The following is a 22,695-nucleotide window of genomic DNA, read 5'->3' as shown; positions in this document are numbered from 1 at the left end:
AAAACTAGTCCAATACAGCACATGATGCAAAGAAGAAAGAGGTGCAATTAGGTAGCTGGATGGCCAAGCTAAGCGACACAAGTGTGCGGCACAAACACCTGGCCCATCTAGGAGTGGCACTGCAGTGGCAGACAAGATGGCAGATTTAAAAATAGTCCCCAAACAGCACATGGGGGGTCATTCCGAGTTGTTCGCTCGTTGCCGATTTTCGCAACGGAGCAATTAAGGCAAAAATTGCGCATGCGCTAAGTATTTTAGCACAAAACTTAGTAGATTTACTCATGTCCGAACGAAGAATTTCCATCGTTGAACTGATCGGAGTGTGATTGACATGAAGTGGATGTTTCTGGGCGGAAACTGACCGTTTTCTGGGAGTGTGCGGAAAAACGCAGGCGTGCCAGAATAAAACGCGGGAGTGTCTGGAGAAACGGGGGAGTGGCTGGCCGAACGCAGGGCGTGTTTGTGACGTCAAACCAGGAACGAAACGGGCTGAGCTGATCGCAGTGTAGGAGTAAGTCTCGAGCTACTCAGAAACTGCTAAGAATTTTCTATTCGCAATTCTGCTAATCTTTCACTCGCAATTCTGCTAAGCTAAGAAACACTCCCAGAGGGCGGCGGCCTAGCGTGTGCAATGCTGCTAAAATCTGCTAGCGAGCGAACAACTCGGAATGACCCCCCTGATGCAAAGAAGAAAAAGAGGTGCAATGAGGTAGCTGTATGACTAAGCTAAGCGACACAAGTGTGCGGCACAAACACCTGGCCCATCTAGGAGTGGCACTGCAGTTACAGACAGGATGGCACAAAAAAAACTAGTCCCCAAACAGCATATGATGCAAAGAAGAAAAAGAGGTGCAAGATGGAATTGTCCTTGGGCCCTCCCACCCACCCTTACATTGTATAAACAGGACATGCACACTTTAACAAATCAATAATTTCAGCGACTGAGTCTGCCACACGACTGTGGCTGAAATGACTGGTTTGTTTGGGCCCCCACCAAAAAAGAAGCAATCAATCTCTCCTTGCACAAACTGGCTCTACAGAGGCAAGCTGTCCACCTCATCATCATCCTCCAATTCCTCACCCCTTTCACTGTGTACATCCTCCTCACAGAGTACTTTCTGGAGGCAATTGCTGATAGAGGTCTTATAATTCATTTTGATGAACATCATCTTCTCCACATTTAGTCGAAGTAACCTCCTACACCGATCGCTGACAAGGTTACCGGCTGCACTAAACACTCTTTCGGAGTACACACTGGAGGGGGGGCAACTTAGGTAAAATAAAGCCAGTTTGTGCAAGGGCCTCCAAATTGCCTCTTTTTCCTGCCAGTATACGTACGGACTGTCTGACATGCCTACTTGGTTGCTGTCACTCATATAATCCTCCACCATTCTTTCAATGGTGACAGAATCATATGCAGTGACAGTAGACATGTCAGTAATCGTTGTCAGGTCCTTCAGTCTGGACCAGATGTCAGCTTTCACTCCTGACTGCCCTGCATCACCGCCAGCGGGTGGGCAAGGAAATCTGATCCTTTTCCTTGCAGCTCCAGTGGCGGGAGAAATTGAAGGAGGAACTGTTGACGGGTCACGTTCCGCTTGAGTTGACAATTTACTAACCAGCAGGTCATTGCACCTCTGCACACTTGTGTCTGCTGGAAAGAGAGATACAACGTAGGCTTTAAACCTAGGATCGAGCACGGTGGCCAAAATGTAGTGCTCTGATTTCAACAGATTGACCACCCTTGAATCCTGGCAAAGCGAATGAAGGGCTCCTTCCACAAGTCCCACATACTTTGCGGAATCGCTCCATCTTAGCTCCTCCTTCAATTTATCCAGCTGCTTCTGCAAAAGCCTGATGAGGGGAATGACCTGATTTAAGCTTGCAGTGTCTGAACTGACTTCACGTGTGGCAAGTTCGAAGGGTTGGAGAACCTTGCACAAGACGGAAATCATTCTCCACTGCGCTTGAGTCAGGTGAATTACCCCTACTTTGCCTATATCGTGGGTGGATGTATAGGCTTGAATGGCCTTTTCCTGCTCCTCCATCCTCTGAAGCATATAGAGTGTTGAATTCCACCTCATTACCACCTCTTGCATTAGTTGATGGTGGGGCAGGTTCAGGAGTGTTTGCTGGCGCTCCAGTCTTTGGCACACAGTGGCTGAATGCCAAAAGTGGCAAACAATTTTTTGGGCCACCGACAGCATCTCCTGCACACCCTTGTCATTTCTCAAAAAATTCTACACAACCAAATGAATTGTATGTGCAAAACATGGGACATGCTGGAATTTGCCCAGATGTAATGCACGCACAATATTGGTGGCATTGTCAGATATCACAAATCCCCAGGAGAGTCCAAATGGGGTAAGCCATTCTGCGATGATGTTCCTCAGTTACCATAAGAGGTAGTCAGCTGTGTGCCTCTTAAGGAAAGCGGTGATACATAGCATAGCCTGCCTAGGAACGAGTTGGCGTTTGCGAGATGCTGCTACTGGTGCCGCTTGTTGCTGCGGGAGGCCATACATCTACCCAGTGGGCTGTTACAGTCATATAGTCCTTAGTCTTCCCTGTTCCACTTGTCCACATGTCCATGGTTAAGAGGACACTGGATACAACCGCATTTTGTAGGACACTGGTGACTCTTTTTCTGACTTCTGTGTACATTCTCGGTATCACCTGCCTAGAGAAGTGGAACCTAGATGGGATTTGATACCGGGGACACATTACCTCAACAATTCTCTAAGTCCCACTGAACTAATGGTGGATACCGGACGCACGTCTAACACCAACATAGCTGTCAAGGCCTCGGTTATCCGCTTTGCAAAAATATTTAATCTTCCTCACAAAGGACTGTTGGACAGTCAATTGCTTACTGAAAGTAGTACAAGTGGACTTCCGACTTCCCCTCTGGGATGACGATCGACTCCCAGCAGCAACAACAGCAGCGGCAGCAACAGCAGGCATACCACTCAAGGATCCTACGGAAGAATCCCGGTTAGGAGAGGACTCCTCAGTCTTGACAGTGACCTGGCCTGCAGGACTACTAATGTTCCTGACTGAGGAGAAAGTTGACGTTGAGGGAGTTGGTGGTATGGCTTGCAGGAGCTTGGGTACAGGAAGAAGAAGGGATTTAGGTGTCAGTGGACTGCTTACGCTCTAACCCAAAGTTTCACAACTTGACACTGAATGCGCAGCAGGTGATGTATAAGGGAGGATGTTCCTAGGTGGTTAACATCCTCACCCCTACTTATTACAGATTGACAGAGGCAACAGATGGCTTGATACCTGTTGTCCGGATTTGTGGTGAAATAATTCAATACCGAAGAGGTGGCTTTTTTGGTAGTTTGCCCAGGCATCACAATGGGCTTCTTCATCCCAAGGACAACAGGTGTCTCCCCCGGTGCCTGACTTAAACAAACCACATCACCATCAGAATCCTCATTGTCAACTTCCTCCTCAGCGCCAGCAACACCCAAAGCCTCATCCTGGTGTACTTCAACAGTGACATCTTCAATTTGAATATCAGGAACTGGACTTTGGGTGCTCCTTCCAGCACTTGCAGGAGGCATGCAAATGGTGGAAGGAGCCACCTCTTCCCGTCCAGTGTTGGGAAGGTTAGGCATCGCAACCGCCGACACACTTGGACTCTCCTTGGGGATTTGTGATACTATCTCAGAACGGACAGTTCTTTTCTGTGCTCTTTCCAGCTTAACTCTTTAAATTTTTCTAGCGGGAGGATGAGGGCTTCCATTGTCATGTGAAGCTGAACCACTAGCCATGAACATAGGCCAGGGCCTCAGCCGTTCCTTGCCACTCTGTGTCGTAAATGGCATATTGGCAAGTTTACGTTTCTCCTCAGACCATTTAAATTTCCTTTTTTGGTTCTTTTTACTGAACTTTGGCTTTTTGGATTTTACATGCCCTCTACTATCACATTGGGCATCGGCCTTGGCAGACGTCGTTGATGGCATTTCATCGTCTATGTCATGGTTCTTCTTGATCTTTCCCTATTTTATCCTCAAAATTTTTGTTCTCCATTATTTTTTGGGAGTTATATGAGACAATGGGGGTAATTCTGAGTTGATCGCAGCAGCAAGTTTGCTAGCAATTGGGAAAAACCATGTGCACTGCAGGGGGTGCAGATATAACATTTGCAGAGAGAGTTAGATTTGGGTGGGTTTTTTCATTTCTGTGCAGGGTAAATACTGTCTGCTTTAATTTTACACTGTAATTTAGATTTCAGTTTGAATTCACCCCACCCAAATCTAACTCTCTCTGCACGTTATATCTGTCCCTCCTGCAGTGCACATGGTTTTGCCCAACTGCTAACAAATTTGCTGCTGCGATCAACTCAGAATTAGGCCCAATATGCGGCACAGGAATGACTGATGAGACAGGACACTACCACTGGTCTGATACAGCACAACACAACAATACTGTAAGGGTCTTGTGGTTTTTGTTATTATTATTATTATTATTATTATTACTACACGGCAGCAGTGGACATATAGCAGCAGCGTATATCATCACTGGAATGACTGATGAGACAGGACACTACCACTGGTCTGATGCAGCACAACACAACAATACTGTAAGGGGCTTGTGGTTGTTGTTGTTGTTCTTATTATTATACGGCAGCAGTGGACATATAGCAGCAGCGTATATCGTCACTGGAATGACTGATGAGACAGGACACTACCACTGTCTGATGTAGCACAACACAACAATACTGTAAGGCACTTGTACTGGTTGAGACTGGAGTGAAAATGGCCGTGACGTCAAAATCCTGCGAAAATCCAGCAGCAGGATGATGACGTTTTGCCGCGTTCTGCTTTCAGAGTCAGGCGGGAAAACCCGAGCCGGGCTCGGAACCGAACTCGGAAGGCAAAGTCCGGTAGGGTTCGGTTCTCTGAGAACCGAACCCGCTCATCTCTACATAAAACTATGTATGTATACAGATATAACAATGCACAGTAAACACTGGATGTAAATCACAGAATACTTGTAATAAATATTCCTGTAGTTATGCACTTGTTCTTAACTAACACTGTCTAAACGACATGTAGAATACTTAAGTGTCCTGTAAATGCACAGCGCTGATGAGGCAGGCGGCTTTACAGAAGAGACAATGCCCAGCAGTCCCAGAATCAGCGCAGCTCTGTGTAATGGCGCCCAAACTCTGACAGGGAGTGAGGGAGAGAGATGCAGCTCCAGGGTGGGAACATCTGCTGTAGATGGTGCCTGGGGCTGGGGGAGGGGTTACAGGTCAGAGCCTTATCCCCTCTGCTGGGCTTCACCACCGGGTACTGTGGAGCCTTTAATAAATGGATTTTAGTAAATCCGACCTGTGCTCCTTGCTCTGTTGAAAATGGTATCCGTTCACATGGTCGACCATGTTATGGTCGACAGTCATTAGGTCGACCACTATTGGTCGACATTGACATGGTCGACATGGACACATGGTCGACACATGAAAATGGTCAACACATGAAAAGGTCGACATGAGTTTTTTAACTTTTTTTTCTTTTGGGGAACTTTTCCATACTTTACGATCCACATGGACTACGATTGGAACGGTAAAGTGTGCCGAGCGAAGCGGTAGCGGAGCGAAGGCACCATGCGAGGGGACGCGGTGCACTAATTGGGGTTCCCAGTCACTTTACGCAAAAAACGACACTAAAAAAAAGTAAAAAAACTCATGTCGACCTTTTCATATGTCGACCTTTCATGTGTCGACCATTTTCATGTGTCGACCATGTGTCCATGTCGACCATGTCAATGTCGACCAATAGTGGTCGACCTAATGACTGTCGACCACAACATGGTCGACCATTCATACCGGAACCGTTGAAAATAGCAGGGTCCGTCTCCTGAAACCGCAACCGGATTGCGATTTTGGCAGGTCCCACCTGGGGGACCCTCTTACCTCCTCCCTGTAAGTGCAGCCACGCGACCCAGGAGAGCAGCAGCGGTGATGTGTGCCTGATGAGACTGGGGAACCTCCGCTGTAAGAACCCGGCAACTAGAGCACGGGAGTATACAGCGCTGCTGGGGGAGGTGATGGAGCTGCCGCACGATATGTCAGTATGACATATAGTATCTAGTGCCTGTGCTGGGGCCATTGAAGTCTTCTTTCATGTCAGAAAAGCTCTTTTCAGGGCTGCCTAGCGCAGCCCTCCCTGTTAGTGACCTGCACTGCGGGCACCAACTTACAAACTGAGCTCCAGTGCCTGGAGGCGAGGATATAGAGAAGGCGGTGCAGTGCATCTTGGGAACAGTCAAAGCTTTAGCCTGTTGGTGCCTCAGATCAAGATCCAACTCTACACCCCAATGTTATTCCCTGTGGAATCCCAGTGTACCCCGCTGCAGAAATATAGTTAACATCCGGTTAGCATAGCATACAGGCGTCCGGAATGCCGTCAGTTGGAATACCGATGTTGGAATCCCAACACTGGTCAGTAGACTAACACCGGGATCCCAACATTGGTCACAATGCCGGCGCTGAAATTACAACTGACGGCTTCTCGATCGTAATTATGCCGAGGAGGGTTAGGCGGCAGGGGTGGATAGGGAACTTACAGTAGGTTTAGGCACTGCACTGCTGTGGCGAGTCTCTAGGAGAGCCACAGCCAAAGGGAGGACAGCAGCTTAGCTGTTTCCAGGAGGAGAAGCATTACCCGCCCCTCCCCCACTCTCAGTACCTCCGGGCCCCACCTGCAGCATCCCTGTATATGTGTGTGTATATACTGTATATGTATATGTGTATATATATGTGTATGTATATATAAGTCGATTGGGTCCGGCACTCAATAAATGATCCAATTACCCCGGTGTCCTGATCCAAAAACGGTGTGCACCGCTGGTATACGATTCTAAATGGAACGGCACTCAGAGGCTTTTTTTATGCAACAAGCGTGTATTAAAAATTCAATAATACATAAATTCAGTATATCAACGTTTCGGTGCCGACACGCACCGTCGTCAGGATATGATGTATAGTACAAACATAAAAAGACAAACACATACAACCTGTACAGCTTAACTCACCCTCCGAAATACCTGTGTAATCACCATTCACCTGAGCTCCGGGCGGGTGTCCGGCGTCCTGGCGTGCGGGGGCGCTCGGCGATGACGTCATCCCGTTGTCCAGACCATGCTGTAATCAGCGGGGCGCCTGTGCGCTGCGTCCACCCGTTGTCAGGATGACAGCCTGCAGGCGTGTTCGGTAACCATGGACGCCCTCGCGTCTCATGGCCCTTACTGTCCCGCTGGCTGTATTTGCCGAATGCCGCTCCTTCACAGCTCTGTAAAATAAAAAGTTAAAAAGAGAAACTGGAACACCCAGTGGGCGTTATGTATGCTCTAAATATTAATATCCATGCACAGCAGTAATGGAGTATATATGTGTTATGATATAACATCCTCAATTTTTAAATTTAAAGGTTATAAAAATACTTTCCCTAGCGATATATAAATTATGCTTGATGCCCAACATGCCCTATTCGTAATCATAGAATAATTTTCAATTTTTGATGTCTTCTATATAAGGCTATTCCAACATATCTTCTCGTTTAGGCCCCTGGGGGCCACAGTGTCCAATCTCATGATCCATCTGGCTTCCAGAATCAATAATTGTTTGTTTCTATCGCCTCCCCGTCTGCTGATTGGTAGATGATCAATGATCATGTACCTAACACTTGTCAAAGTGTGACCACATTCCGCGAAGTGCTTGGCTACTGGTTGATCGCTGTTGCCGCTTTGGATCGCCGCACGTATAGCTGATCTGTGCTGAGTGGCTCTCTCCTTAAAGGGGCGTATAGTTTTGCCCACGTAGTACAAGCCACATGGGCATCGTATGATATATACAACGTAGGCCGTGGTGCAAGTTACCGCATGCTTAATAGGGATGTACTTCCCGCTGTGTGGGTGTCGGAACGCCTTTCCAGTATCCATATGACAGCATGTAGTGCAGTGGATACACTTGTAGCACCCCTTACGATGTTGTGTGCTCCCTGTAGTTGGAAAATTGCTAAATCCGGCCCTATGGCCAATAGTCAGTACCGATACTGACTTAAGGGGTTTTAAAACAAAAAAACCTATGACAAGCTTCCAACGAGGGAGAAACATCAAGAACTGGGTGGTACGCACTGATATAACCGGATTTAGCAATTTTCCAACTACAGGGAGCACACAACATCGTAAGGGGTGCTACAAGTGTATCCACTGCACTACATGCTGTCATATGGATACTGGAAAGGCGTTCCGACACCCACACAGCGGGAAGTACATCCCTATTAAGCATGCGGTAACTTGCACCACGGCCTACGTTGTATATATCATACGATGCCCATGTGGCTCGTACTACGTGGGCAAAACTATACGCCCCTTTAAGGAGAGAGCAACTCAGCACAGATCAGCTATACGTGCGGCGATCCAAAGCGGCAACAGCGATCAACAGGTAGCCAGGCACTTCGCGGAATGTGGTCACACTTTGACAAGTGTTAGGTACATGATCATTGATCATCTACCAATCAGCAGACGGGGAGGCGATAGAAACAAACAATTATTGATTCTGGAAGCCAGATGGATCATGGGATTGGACACTGTGGCCCCAAGGGGCCTAAACGAGAAGATATGTTGGAATAGCCTTATATAGAAGACATCAAAAATTGAAAATTATTCTATGATTACGAATAGGGCATGTTGGGCATCAAGCATAATTTATATATCGCTAGGGAAAGTATTTTTATAACCTTTAAATTTAAAAATTGAGGATGTTATATCATAACACATATATACTCCATTACTGCTGTGCATGGATATTAATATTTAGAGCATACATAACGCCCACTGGGTGTTCCAGTTTCTCTTTTTAACTTTTTATTTTACAGAGCTGTGAAGGAGCGGCATTCGGCAAATACAGCCAGCGGGACAGTAAGGGCCATGAGACGTGAGGGCGTCCATGGTTACCGAACACGCCTGCAGGCTGTCGTCCTGACAACGGGTGGACGCAGCGCACAGGCGCCCCGCTGATTACAGCATGGTCTGGACAATGGGATGACGTCATCGTCGAGCGCCCCCGCACGCCAGGACGCCGGACACCCGCCCGGAGCTCAGGTGAATGGTGATTACACAGGTATTTCGGAGGGTGAGTTAAGCTGTACAGGTTGTATGTGTTTGTCTTTTTATGTTTGTACTATACATCATATCCTGACGACGGTGCGTGTCGGCACCGAAACGTTGATATACTGAATTGATGTATTATTGAATTTTTAATACACGCTTGTTGCATAAAAAAAGCCTCTGAGTGCCGTTCCATTTAGAATCGTATACCAGCGGTGCACACCGTTTTTGGATCAGGACACCGGGGTAATTGGATCATTTATTGAGTGCCGGACCCAATCTACTTATTTGGAAGAAAGCATTTCTTCATCTTTCAAAGCACCATGGAATTCTTTCATTGACACACCTTGCCTTCAACTGGACACCCAGGGAGACATATGTACTTTTTATATATTGCTTTTCACACTCAAATTATTATCGCCCCTCTTGAGACACAATGACGCATCCACTGCTCCCACTACCCACTACACCATTGGGAGAGACTTTGAGCTTCACAGATGAACAAATTAACAGAATTCTGTTTGAAGAGAATCCACAATACAGCGCTGAGGCAGACTCTTGTGAAATATTATATCAAAGCCTATATAAAATGAAAAAGCGGGAGATAGATTATACTCTTCACGGAATTACCCTGTCAGACTATTATCGGGATAAGTTTATCCCACGAGGGTTCCGTGTAAAGAATGCTCCTACTATAGGCAGATACAATCAAGCATTTTGCCGCAAGTGGATAGCCATACTTAACAAATGCTCGTTCGATTTAATGATACTAGTCATAGAGGAGGCCACTAGAGAATTAGAGAGTGTGAAAGCAAAAATTAGCACATTTGAAACCGTGCACACAGACACCTTACGGGGAGATTCTCACACTGATTGGCTTTTGAAGTTGCAGAATCAGTGTGATAAATACCGAACAGACCTCATCAAATTCAAAAGACTTAAACGTGCCAAAGTCGTACAAGACTATGAGGAGAACAATGTATACCGCTGGATTACAGGAGGAGAGCCTAAAAAGAACTATAGGAGACCTTACACCCAATTCAGAGGACGACGCGATTATAGAAAAACTAATGAGACACCGGCATCACAGAGTGATAGCGATTTTGTAATATCAGAAAGTGAAGACAACAGTAATCCACCTGCCGTCCCTTTAGGAGCACGCACCCGCACTGGGGGCCCAAACACAGGAGGCTCTATACAAGAAGGGGCGGTCAAACGAAGAGGGGTAGGCCGCCCACCGTGGAAAAAGACATAGAACCAGTCTTCAACCTGTCCCAGCGAATTCTCACAGCGGATGAAATCTCAGTGTTAAGTAGGGGACTTGCTTTCGTCCCCACCAATCATCACGCTGAATACGACTGGGGCAAGGATCTGCATCAATTTAGCAGAAAACTCAGGTTACAAGAATTCTTCGCAGGCAAAACAGGAGACGTGCCTGTGAGTACGAATGGGCCAGATTCCATAGAAAAATTCTGCAGGAAAAACATCAAATCTTCATTTGACCCACCGGTCCTAAATCCATCTTTAAAATGCTTCACAAGGCTATTAGACGATTCTGTACATAAATATAACAATGAGAATAAATTTACAAGATACAATCTCCCTAAAGGAGAGCGGGAGGCCCTTAAAAAACTGAGCGAGTATACCGACATCATCATCCGCCCGGCTGATAAGGGCGGGGCCATCGTGGTCCAGGACACCACCGATTACCGCAAGGAGATTCAGAGGCAACTCAGTGATACCTCGGTGTATATCCAGCTACCAAGGGATCCTGTGAACAAATACAAAAGTGAGCTGGATAACATACTCAAACAGGCACAACAAGAGGGTATCATTTCTGAAAGAGTGTTAAAAGCTTTAACACAACCACATCCGGTGACCCCGATATTATACACAGTCCCTAAAGTCCACAAGGACGCAGAAAACCCTCCGGGACGCCCCATAGTATCAGCCATGGGATCATTATATCAACCAGTCTCACAGTACTTGGATGCGATACTACAGCCATGTATCACTCGAGAAGATTCCTATGTGAAAGACACTACTAATTTCCTGTTACGCATTAATGACTATATGACAGCACCATTTGACTTATTGATGTGCACAATGGATGTACATAGCCTGTACACAGTGATCCCGCATGATGCCGGACTCAGGGCAGTAGAGGAATTCATCAGGAACAGTAACCAGTACACAAGACCCAATGTGGCATTTGTCATACAGCTTCTTAGCCTGGTATTACACAGAAATTATTTTCTTTTTGATGGACGTTTTTATTTACAGGTATCCGGTTGTTCTATGGGATCAAACGTGTCACCAACATACGCAAACATCTACATGTACGCAGAGGAACGACATCTATTCTACAGTAATCCACTATTTATGGAACACTCAAAATTATTTTTGCGATACATAGATGACCTCATCATATTTTGGTCCGGAACAGCTGACACACTTGTGACCTTGGTGGAGTCCATTAATGCCCTTAAGGGTCCGATACAATTTACTTACAAATACAGCTTTAAAGAAATAAGTTATTTAGATGTTCTCCTGGTAAACAGAGAGGGAAGACTGGTTACGTCTGTTTACAGCAATAGTACTGATCGTAACACATTATTAGGGTACAATAGCCACCATCCCACAGCCCTAAAGTCCGGACTCCCGTACTCTCAAATGCTGAGGGTTGCCCGCATTAATAGCGACCAGGAATCATTGCATAAACAGCTGGATGAGATGATGATCAAGTTCCTGAAACGAGGATACCCAGAAGATATGCTTCTACAGCACAAAAGAAAAGTTTTACAAATCCCTAGGGAACAGCTGCTATACACCCATAAAAAGACAAATAAGAATGATGACCGCATAATCTGGCCAACGAACTATACAACTAGTAGTAGTGTTATCCAACAGGCCACTAAGGCCCTATGGCCAATAGTCAGTACCGATACTGACTTAAGGGGTTTTAAAACAAAAAAAACCTATGACAAGCTTCCGACGAGGGAGAAACATCAAGAACTGGGTGGTACGCACTGATATAACCGGATTTAGCAATTTTCCAACTACAGGGAGCACACAACATCGTAAGGGGTGCTACAAGTGTATCCACTGCACTACATGCTGTCATATGGATACTGGAAAGGCGTTCTGACACCCACACAGCGGGAAGTACATCCCTATTAAGCATGCGGTAACTTGCACCACGGCCTACGTTGTATATATCATACGATGCCCATGTGGCTCGTACTACGTGGGCAAAACTATACGCCCCTTTAAGGAGAGAGCCACTCAGCACAGATCAGCTATACGTGAAGCGATCCAAAGCGGCAACAGCGATCAACCAGTAGCCAAGCACTTCGCGGAATGTGGTCACACTTTGACAAGTGTTAGGTACATGATCATTGATCATCTACCAATCAGCAGACGGGGAGGCGATAGAAACAAACAATTATTGATTCTGGAAGCCAGATGGATCATGAGATTGGACACTGTGGCCCCCAGGGGCCTAAACGAGAAGATATGTTGGAATAGCCTTATATAGAAGACATCAAAAATTGAAAATGATTCTATGATTACGAATAGGGCATGTTGGGCATCAAGCATAATTTATATATCGCTAGGGAAAGTATTTTTATAACCTTTAAATTTAAAAATTGAGGATGTTATATCATAACACATATATACTCCATTACTGCTGTGCATGGATATTAATATTTAGAGCATACATAACGCCCACTGGGTGTTCCAGTTTCTCTTTTTAACTTTTTATTTTACAGAGCTGTGAAGGAGTGGCATTCGGCAAATACAGCCAGCGGGACAGTAAGGGCCATGAGACGCGAGGGCGTCCATGGTTACCGAACACGCCTGCAGGCTGTCGTCCTGACAACGGGTGGACGCAGCGCACAGGCGCCCCGCTGATTACAGCATGGTCTGGACAACGGGATGACGTCATCGCCGAGCGCCCCCGCACGCCAGGACGCCGGACACCCGCCCGGAGCTCAGGTGAATGGTGATTACACAGGTATTTAGGAGGGTGAGTTAAGCTGTACAGGTTGTATGTGTTTGTCTTTTTATGTTTGTACTATACATCATATCCTGACGACGGTGCGTGTCGGCACCGAAACGTTGATATACTGAATTGATGTATTATTGAATTTTTAATACACGCTTGTTGCATAAAAAAAGCCTCTGAGTGCCGTTCCATTTAGAATTGTATGTATATATATATATATATATATATATATATTGTTATATTTATATTAAAGTAAGAGGAGAGGGGACCTCACAGTGATATATGAGTGTAATCAGAGGCAGAACTCTGGGAGGCAACGGAGTCATCTGCCGCCGGGCTCCTGCTCTGAAGGGGGGCACTTCTCCCATTCTGTGACACCATTGAATTAAGTTAATTGATAGCTGTCGCTGTCTTTTCAGTGGCCGACTTCCTCACTAGTCCCTGCACCTTACAAATCACACCCTCTTTATTATACTGAATATACACAGTTTACAAGTATCACACCCAGGATTAGATACCACAACATATTACACTGGAAGCAGACACCTTACTGATGAAGCTGTTTGCTCCTGTATAGGAAATATAATAATTTTAACTATATGAAGATACTTCTTTGACAATTACACGTAACTTCATATAGTTAGAATTCTCATGCTTCCTCTACAGGAGCAAATAACTCCATTAGTTAAGTGTCTGCTGTTAGTGTAACAGGTCATGGGTTCTAATCCTGGGTATGATTGCTAAGAAATGTGTGATTTAAAATAAAAGACAATTAAATGTATAAATACAGTATATACATTTTTTCAGAACACTCCATATATATATATATATATTTATATATATATATATATATATATATATATATATAAATATATATATATATATATATCTAAAAAAATGAATAAGATACGTTAGAGCGACCAATGGTGTTAATGAATAAAAAATAGGAGGGTAAAATTTAAAAATTTATTACTCACAGTAAAATTAGCACCAATAAAAGATAGAAACAAACCACAATAAAAAACACAATAAAAAAATATATATACTTAAAAACAAAAAAGAAAGGTTTTGAGATAAAAAAGTCAATACAGAATTATCACCAACATATAAAAACACAAAAAACAAAAATTGTTTAGAAAAGGGTATATGTGGTAAGATCTAAGAGGACTCAATTTAGAAAGATTATCAATTAATAAGATCAACTATTGGTAAAAAATCAATTTCTTAGCTTAAGAGAAGGTAGGTATCTCCAACGCGTTTCGTCCTATCTGGACTTCCTCAGGAAGTCCAGATAGGACGAAACGCGTTGGGGATACCTACCTTCTCTTAAGCTAAGAAATTGATTTTTTACCAATAGTTGATCTTATTAATTGATAATCTTTCTAAATTGAGTCCTCTTAGATCTTACCACATATACCCTTTTCTAAACAATTTTTGTTTTTTGTGTTTTTATATGTTGGTGATAATTCTGTATTGACTTTTTTATCTCAAAACCTTTCTTTTTTGTTTTTAAGTATATATATTTTTTTATTGTGTTTTTTATTGTGGTTTGTTTCTATCTTTTATTGGTGCTAATTTTACTGTGAGTAATAAATTTTTAAATTTTACCCTCCTATTTTTTATTCATTAACACCATTGGTCGCTCTAACGTATCTTATTCATTTTTTTAGATTTCTTATAAAACGCCCTACCAGTGTTTTTTACTTAAGATATGAGCTGACGCCCTAAATATATTGAAGGGAGTGTACATTTTTAGGAGCATTTGTAATAATTCTGGTCTATATACTAGTACGTATTGTTATCGCCAATTGGCGCTGCACAGCTTTCTCTCTTTTAACATATATATATATATATATACATATATTTATATTAATATAGGAAATAGGGGGGCACAAATATTTATCTTGCCTCCAGGCAACTGTGACGAACTTACGCCACTGAGTGTAATATCACAGCTCCGGGACTCTTTCTTTTTCAATCCCTTTTCACAAATTTCATTATTTTTCATGAAAAACTACTCCAAACCCTTTCATTCAATTTTTTTTTAGTAACCCACATCGCATTCCCCTTACTTATAATGGGAGATGCGATGTAGCTGAATTGACTAAAAAAACAAATGTGAAAAAAAAAAAACCCACAGCAATGTGCCCTGTGATAATTTCAAAGGGCAGCACTGTGATAGGCAGGCATTTGCCAAGCTTTCTCTGTCCAGGGAGCCAGGGTTCGGTGCTCCGGTGCAGGCTGCCGGGCGCTGGTTCCCCATGTGCTGCACTGTGACCCCGATGCAGTAAAGTGACGCTGCAAAGCGGCAGCTCACTTTACAGAACCGGGGGTCACCGCAGCACACAGGATCCGGCGCACGCAGCCCTGCAGGAGCAGCGTGGACTGGCTCCCTGTACTGGTAAAGTAGTCTTGATGGGGGAGCGGGGGGGGGGTCAACCAGATGACGGTGGTAGCAGTATTGTCAGCGGGGTTGGTGCCTACACAGCAGGTCATTGGGGTAATTTTTACGAAAAATACCCAGATGATTATGCGGAGTGTCCCTGCATGTGATAATTGATACAAACCTGCGATATAATCAATTATTGCAGTGTGAGTTTGGGCGATTTTATCACATGCCATCCGTAACCTTGTATGCGGATGGTGATAAATAGACCCCTTAGACCTTGATTATTCGGCCCAGTTGGGATTTTGAGTTTGACATGCCTGTTCTAGAAGATAATAGCTAGAATCGGATTGGTTGCTATGGGTAACATATCCACTTTTATAAACCTTCACTTTAGTAAATATACCCTACGTCTGTATGCATTGGCTGGGGCTTGCAAAGTTGCTGGTGGGTGTCTCAATACAAATCCTGGCAACTGGTGAATAAGCATATTGTGCACAGCCGCTGTTTACACATTATAGCATATATCTCTAAATCAGGCCCACATCTGCCACTGCCATCACCAGTGACACTGATTCTTCCAAACACTTGTCTGACTGACAAGGATAGAGGATGATAAGATTTGAGTTTAATTTACTGTAATCTGTGTGTCATCACACAGTTGGACTCGTGACATGGACATATCTTTTTTTTTTTTTTAGGTCAACACATATCTATGTGAGTTCTGTTACCTTAGCTTACTATTTTAATAATAGCTGAGGAAGGTAATTAGCCTGAACCTGCTGCTATTTGCTGCACACTGGTGGTGACATTAATTACTTTTTTGTTGGCTTTTTATACCATAAATCCTGAATCCAAAATATGTATATAACATAAAATAAATATATATCTCAATCTAGCTTTTTTGTACTGTTCATATATTACATTTTTAAGGCAGATTTTTCATACCCTGTACAATTTTTATACTAGGTTAGTATTTATTTTTCAACTTTTATGTATGTTAGTATGTATTATTTATATATACTGCTTTCTAAATGCTGCTTTTTGCTGTTGGGATTGGAATGGGAGGGATAAAGGCCAGCAATAACACCTAGACAGCAGCCAGGATTTGCTTTTAATTAGCATGTGTGCAAAGTTCTAAAAACTGTTTGGAGATATTTATATATCTTGTTTTATCATATTTCCTACAACACTGATGACTGAACTGTTCCATTAAATTAAAAGGGAACAACTGGTTATAATGCAATACTTTGTATATATATTTTCTAGAAGTCAACTCGTGTAGTTCTGAAACTCTGTCCTCCGGTTCCATAACTATCCATGCTTGTGCACAGATTTGATTTTCAGTATTATCAAACTGACTGAGGTGCTAATATAATCTGTGCTTAAGCCTGGCTATCTGTAAAACCTGTACTGATAAGCATAGGAGATATCTCTAAACCTGGACTGTTAGCCTAAGTACAGATTTTAGAGTCACGCTGAGTGACAGATTTCTTAACCAACAGGCAGGACAGTAATTGAGCATCTTAAAATAACAAAAAAACAAATCTTTGCATTATTAAATTTTTTCCGCTTTTAAAAGCTGTTTTACAGTGGTCCGACTCCTAATAGGGGCATTTTATTTGGGAGGGGGGGGGGGGGGGGGGACAAAAATGGTAAGTGGAAACACTGATTTTAGTACCTGTTTCATTATACACCACCTGTGCACAAGCATGGATTTCCTTATAACATATAATGTTATCATAAGGTCAGAATTTGAGAACTTCTATGATATTGTTAATGATAAAGAACTAGGCTTACCATACTATCCCTTTAAATTGGGACACCCATGAATTACACAGGGTCTGTGACTGGATCCTGCATTTCACCTGGTTTTAATCAGCCACAGAACCTGTGTAATCCATGAGTGTCCTGGTTTAAAGGGATGGTATGGTAAGCCTATATACTGTATAATATGTTTTGTTGTGGAGTCACAAGGTGGGTGCGGCCCGCACCTGGGTGTGACATCTGGAAAGGGTGACACCAATTTGTGGGCTCCTCCACAGTGACAAGAGCCAGGTGCTGCAGTATGTTAGTCTGCTACAGCACCCGGCTCCTGTCATAGAAGTGGAGCGCTACAGACAGTCTCTGGGGGCAGCCCAGTACAGTACAGCATCTCCGGAGATGCTGGACACACTCCCAGAGTGAAGATACCGTGAGGCCATGCCCCCTTTATTTGCAACCATGCCCCCTTTTTGCCGCAGGTGTGCCTCTGGCACGCTAGCATATAAAGCATGGGTCTTCAACCTGCGACCCTCCAGCTGCTGTGGAACTACACATCCCAGCATGCCCTGCCTCAGTTTTAGCATACCTTAATAGCAAAACTGTGGCAGGGCATGCTGGGATGTGTAGTTTCACAGCAGCTGGAGGGCCACAGGATGAAGACCCATGATATAAAGGGTGCGCACCAGGTGTCACCACATCCAGTGATGCCTCTGTTGTGGAGTGCTCTAGCATTTATTTATCTTATCTGTTTGGTGTTATGTATAGTAGGTTGGCAGTAAAAAGGTAATAAGGGGTACATTTACTAAGCAGTGATAAGAGTGGAGAAGTTAGCCAGTGGACAAGTTGCCCATGGCAACCAATCAGCACTGAAGTAACATCTATAATTTGCATACTATAAAATGATACAGAGCTGTTGATGGGGAAATTTCTCCACTGGCTCACTTCTCCGCTCTTATCACTGCTTAGTAAATGTTCCCCTAAGTGTCTAGATCAGTGTTTTTCAATCTTTTTCAACTCGCGGCACACTGAACAATATTTAAATATTGCCAAGGCACACCATCATTATTTTTTTACTCAAATATAATGGTGATGCATGGTGCGTGTCCCTAGGATGTCAGCTGCGTGTCCTAGGGTGTCCTGTCGCAGCTTCCCCATAGGTCAAGGCCTGAGCCACGTCTGAGAAAGTCAGAAGAGCCCAGAACTGCCTGGGCCCAAAATTAGAACCGGCTCTACAACCGCTAGACCCACCAGTATTGATCGTTCCAAGGCCTCAGTAGCGGCAGCTCACTGGCGTGCCCAGCTCTGCGTCTACGGTGGCACACCTGAAGACTGCTCACTGCACACTAGTGTGTCACAGCACAGTGGTTAAAAAACACTGGTCTAGATCAACACCAAATGTCGACATGCACAAGGTCAACATGTGGAACACGTTCAACACAGTAGAGGTCAACATGAGTTTTTTTTGGTGTCAAAATTTAGCTTCCAGCATATGGAACCCACATTACCAAAACTTCGCTTGCCATGCTTTGGGCATGGTGACCGTTCCAATTGTAGTCCACATGGATAGCAAAGTATGAAAAAATGAAAAGAATTCCAAAAAACTCACGTCGACTATTGTCATCTCGACCATTTGAACCCGTCGACCTTTGGACCATATGCATGTGAATCATTTTGTGTCGACCTATCATCCGGATACTAACTGATGTAATGTATGTTAAACACTTATAATGCAATGTTGAGTTGTTATCCTATGCCAGAAACAGGGAGTACAGAGAACAGTATTTTTATATAAACAGTGCTAAACTGTTAAGTACATACACACAGTGGAGTTTTGACTATATAGTCAAAATTGTAAGAAAAGTTAGCACATATCACACCATGTGTACACAGCTTGTGATACCGATGCGCGCTCCCCCGTGGGGTCAGTATCGCATACCCTCCAACTGTACCTTTTTACCAGGTACAGTACCTTTTTTTTATGGTCTGTACCATTTTTTGTCTCTCTCCAAACTCCCAATGAAAGTATAGGAAATTGGGTGTGGCCACGCCCACTTTACCTGTGGTCACGCCCCTTTCCTAATTTGTACCGATTTTTCTGTGTAAAATGTTGGAGGGTATGGTATCGTAAGAAAAAATAGACTGTGCAAGCAAGGCAATTTTGACTATATTGTGTACAATCTAGTACATAGTATAGTCAAATTGACACTTAGTTAAAGTCACACATAGTCAAAATCGCAAGTAAAGATATTCAATATCAGTGGTTCTGGGCTCCAGGGAGTTCAAGGGAAATTGCAAAGTCAAAATCAGCACATAGTCAATATCTCACTGCGCGTATGCGCCTTTAATCGAATGCAAAAACTGGTAACAGAATTGTTTTCACTGTGGCAATTTGCTGCCACAGTATTCTTTTGTGTAGTGTTATCCTTGAGAATATGCATGTATTTACAAGCAACTGCAAGTCCATCACAAAATAAAAAAGTAATTTGTACAAAAAAAATGTATTTTATTTTAAATTCACTTTTGGAATTTTAAGAGGGGTAGTCTCTTTTCTAATGCATTCTATATTGCCATTTAGCATAGAGGAGGGGGTGGAGAGTGGAGACGAAAGGGGAAGGGAATGGAGAGGGGAGGGGTGGAGTAGTTGAACCGTGCGAGCAGCAGCAGGAATCTAGTCACTAGCTTTTTTTGCAGTCTGATCACTGCACAAAGAAAATCATATAGGGACTTCATGTAAGCATTGACAATTTAGGCTATTAAAGCACCTATTGCAGTGTTTTAACCAAAAGGAATGGACTGGGTGAAAAATAAGGGATTTGAGATTTTGACTAGGAAAGATCGGGTCGCACCAGGGAATCCTGAGATTTCAGAGTGGAAACACTGATCCGCACAGCTGTAGCTGCTGCTTCGGGACAGAGGATGCATGAGGCCGGGGGTGTGAGGTGACACGAGCAAGACTTGAGCACTGAACCAAGGGAATAACGCCGTGATAAAGGTATGGACGTGATCTTGGTGTGCTGGGGACATCAGCATCCTCCATCTATTCTTCTGCATGAGGGGTGGTGATGCTGCCTGTTATTCTGTGTCTGTACAACGTGCTTCTCCTATATATAGACATCCCAGGCACACAGCCCTGCAACAATGGGTCACTGAGGCTGAATTACTGTATGGTATTGGAATACATGCCTGAGCATTTTATCCAATGCAATCATATCACAAACCAGATTTACACATCATAAAATGAATATATCTGTGTTAGGATTTATTTAAATGCACATACTTACTTATTACACATGTAAGTGATATGCACACTAAAAATTTGTATGATATATATAATAATAATAATAATAATAATAATAATAATGCTTAACGCGAAATACCAAAGGTCTGGGCCCACACTCTCCTGCTTATTTCTGTCTTGACATATTTAAATTGCAAATCAACCACATCCCCAGCTAGAGGATGTGTCAAATGTCTTCCTCTTTGCACCTAACCACCAAGAATATACAAGGGTGTCATTTATAATTTTTATATATACAGTATATAGTAAGCTTGCGAGCAGGGCCCCTCTGCAGCTATTACTGTCTGTTGTTACCCAGTTTTGTGTTATCACTGTTGTTTTCAATTGTAAAGGGCTACAGAATTTGCTGCACTATATAGCAAACTGTTAATAAATATATTTAACGGAGAAGGGTGACTCTCCAAGTCTTGAGAGTGGGGGAACAAATTGTTTATTACATCAGTCCCCTTCACCTTTAGAATGTAAGATCTCATGAGCAGGGCCCTCTTCCCTCATGAGCTTTTCCTTCTCTTATTAATCTTTCTCTATTACATACTCCCTTCTACGGCACCAAATACCTTGGTTTTCTGTCACCCTGATACTTAATATCAGTGTCGTCTGCTAATGCAAAAATGTTTATATATGCTGTACTTGTCCTATATTGTCTTGAACAGTAAGTCACTGTTTTCTCTTTTAACTTGCTTGTTTATGTACTCTGTAATTGGACGCTGTGGATCCCTTGTGGCGCCATGTAAATAAAGGATAATAATATTCAGGACACACCTGTGTCACCTTCCTCCGTCATTTGGGGTGTGCGCTCTCTTGGGAGGGCACCCAAGTCGGACATTTGTGATTCAGCAGTCAGCAGAGTGACACATTCTTTTGCCTATTATACATATAGAGCAGGGGTGGGGAACCTTTGGCCCTCCAGCTGTTGTTGAACTACACAGCCCAGCATGCCTGCTACAGTTTTGCTATTTAGCCATGCTAAAACTATTGCAAGGCTTGCTGGGATGTGTAGTTCAACAGCTGGAGGGCCAAAGGTTCCCTATCCCTGATATAAAGAGAGAGAGTATACTGGAGTATACTCATCTCCACCAGTGCTACTGCCATGTTCTGTACTATCCCCCATGCTTTGTGCAGTAGACATGCTGCCTCTGGGTGAAATAATCGGGTACCATGGCCAGGTACCACTGATATGCAGATGATATGCACCTATACCTGCCCTTTACTCCAGGTACTGAGAATTCAATAACAACCCTAAAGGCTGTCTACCTGAGCTCCAGGAGTGGATGAGTGCCAGTAGGCTGTGACTGAATTCTCATAAAACAGAGGTCCTTATGATAGGACCTCAACATCAAAAGACAAAGCTGCAGCATACCCCACAAACTGGACATCAAGAGCATATATTTTTTTTCTACATGTAATCATTCCGTGTTAGTTATTGAATGTGGTATCCAAGCAGTAGAAGTGCTCAGGCCCGGCGATGAGGGGGTACAAAGGGTACCCCCGTCCTGGGCCCCGAGATCTTGAGAGGCACCAAGGTTCACAGGAACAAACCCACCCCCCTTCCCAATTACCGTGCCGGCTCCCGGCAGTAGATCAGTAGTGCCGTGATTTGCGGATGTTTAGGGGGCAGGGCTTAATGCCGAGAAGTGCCCGCCCCCCATGAGAGACATGTTCTGTAGTCAGGTAAAATCTCTCCAGCTTGCTCTCCCCCTCTCTCTCTCACTGACAGTCCTCCTCTCCTCTCTGCCTAACATTCTGTTTCCTCTCTGTCCCTGACACTCTCTCTCTCCCTCCCTCCATGACAATGCCTCTCTCTCCCTCAGACTGTCTGTCTCTCCCTGACACACTTGCTCTGTCCCTGATTCTCTCTCGACCTCCCTCCATGACTCTGCCTCTCTCTCTGAGACTATCTGTCTCTCTCTCCGACACGCTCTCCCCATTTCTCCCTGACACTTGGTCTCTCTACCTGACTGTCTCTCCCTCTCTTCCCCTGACACTGTCTCTCTCCCCCCTGACACTGTCTCTCTCCCTCTGACATTCTATCTCTCCCTCCCTCCCTCTCCCTGACACTCTCTCTCTCTCCCTGACACACTCTCTCGCTCCCTGACACCTCTCTCTCTCCCTCTC

At 44.0% G+C, this 22,695-nt stretch overlaps 1 protein-coding gene across 3 annotated transcripts in view; it reads left to right on the top strand.

Annotated features, from left to right (window-relative positions):
- The window catches only part of LOC134969246 (USP6 N-terminal-like protein), a 379,876-nt gene that overhangs the window by 49,192 nt on the left and 307,989 nt on the right, over positions 1 to 22,695 (top strand). Inside the window, exon 1 of one of the 3 annotated variants that reach the window (XM_063945069.1) lies at positions 17,369 to 17,450. The exons of 1 other annotated variant lie outside the window; for it this stretch is intronic. The gene's annotated coding sequence lies outside the window, so the exon portion shown is untranslated. Of the gene's footprint in view, positions 1 to 17,368; positions 17,451 to 19,914; positions 20,275 to 22,695 lie in introns of those variants that run through there. One more of the 3 variants, XM_063945068.1, reaches the window with a different exon arrangement.

This window comes from Pseudophryne corroboree, chromosome 11 (assembly GCF_028390025.1).
Source record: "Pseudophryne corroboree isolate aPseCor3 chromosome 11, aPseCor3.hap2, whole genome shotgun sequence".
Lineage (NCBI taxonomy): Eukaryota > Metazoa > Chordata > Amphibia > Anura > Myobatrachidae > Pseudophryne > Pseudophryne corroboree.
Note: the sequence above shows the minus strand (reverse complement) of the source record. Positions and strands in the feature narration are given on the sequence as shown.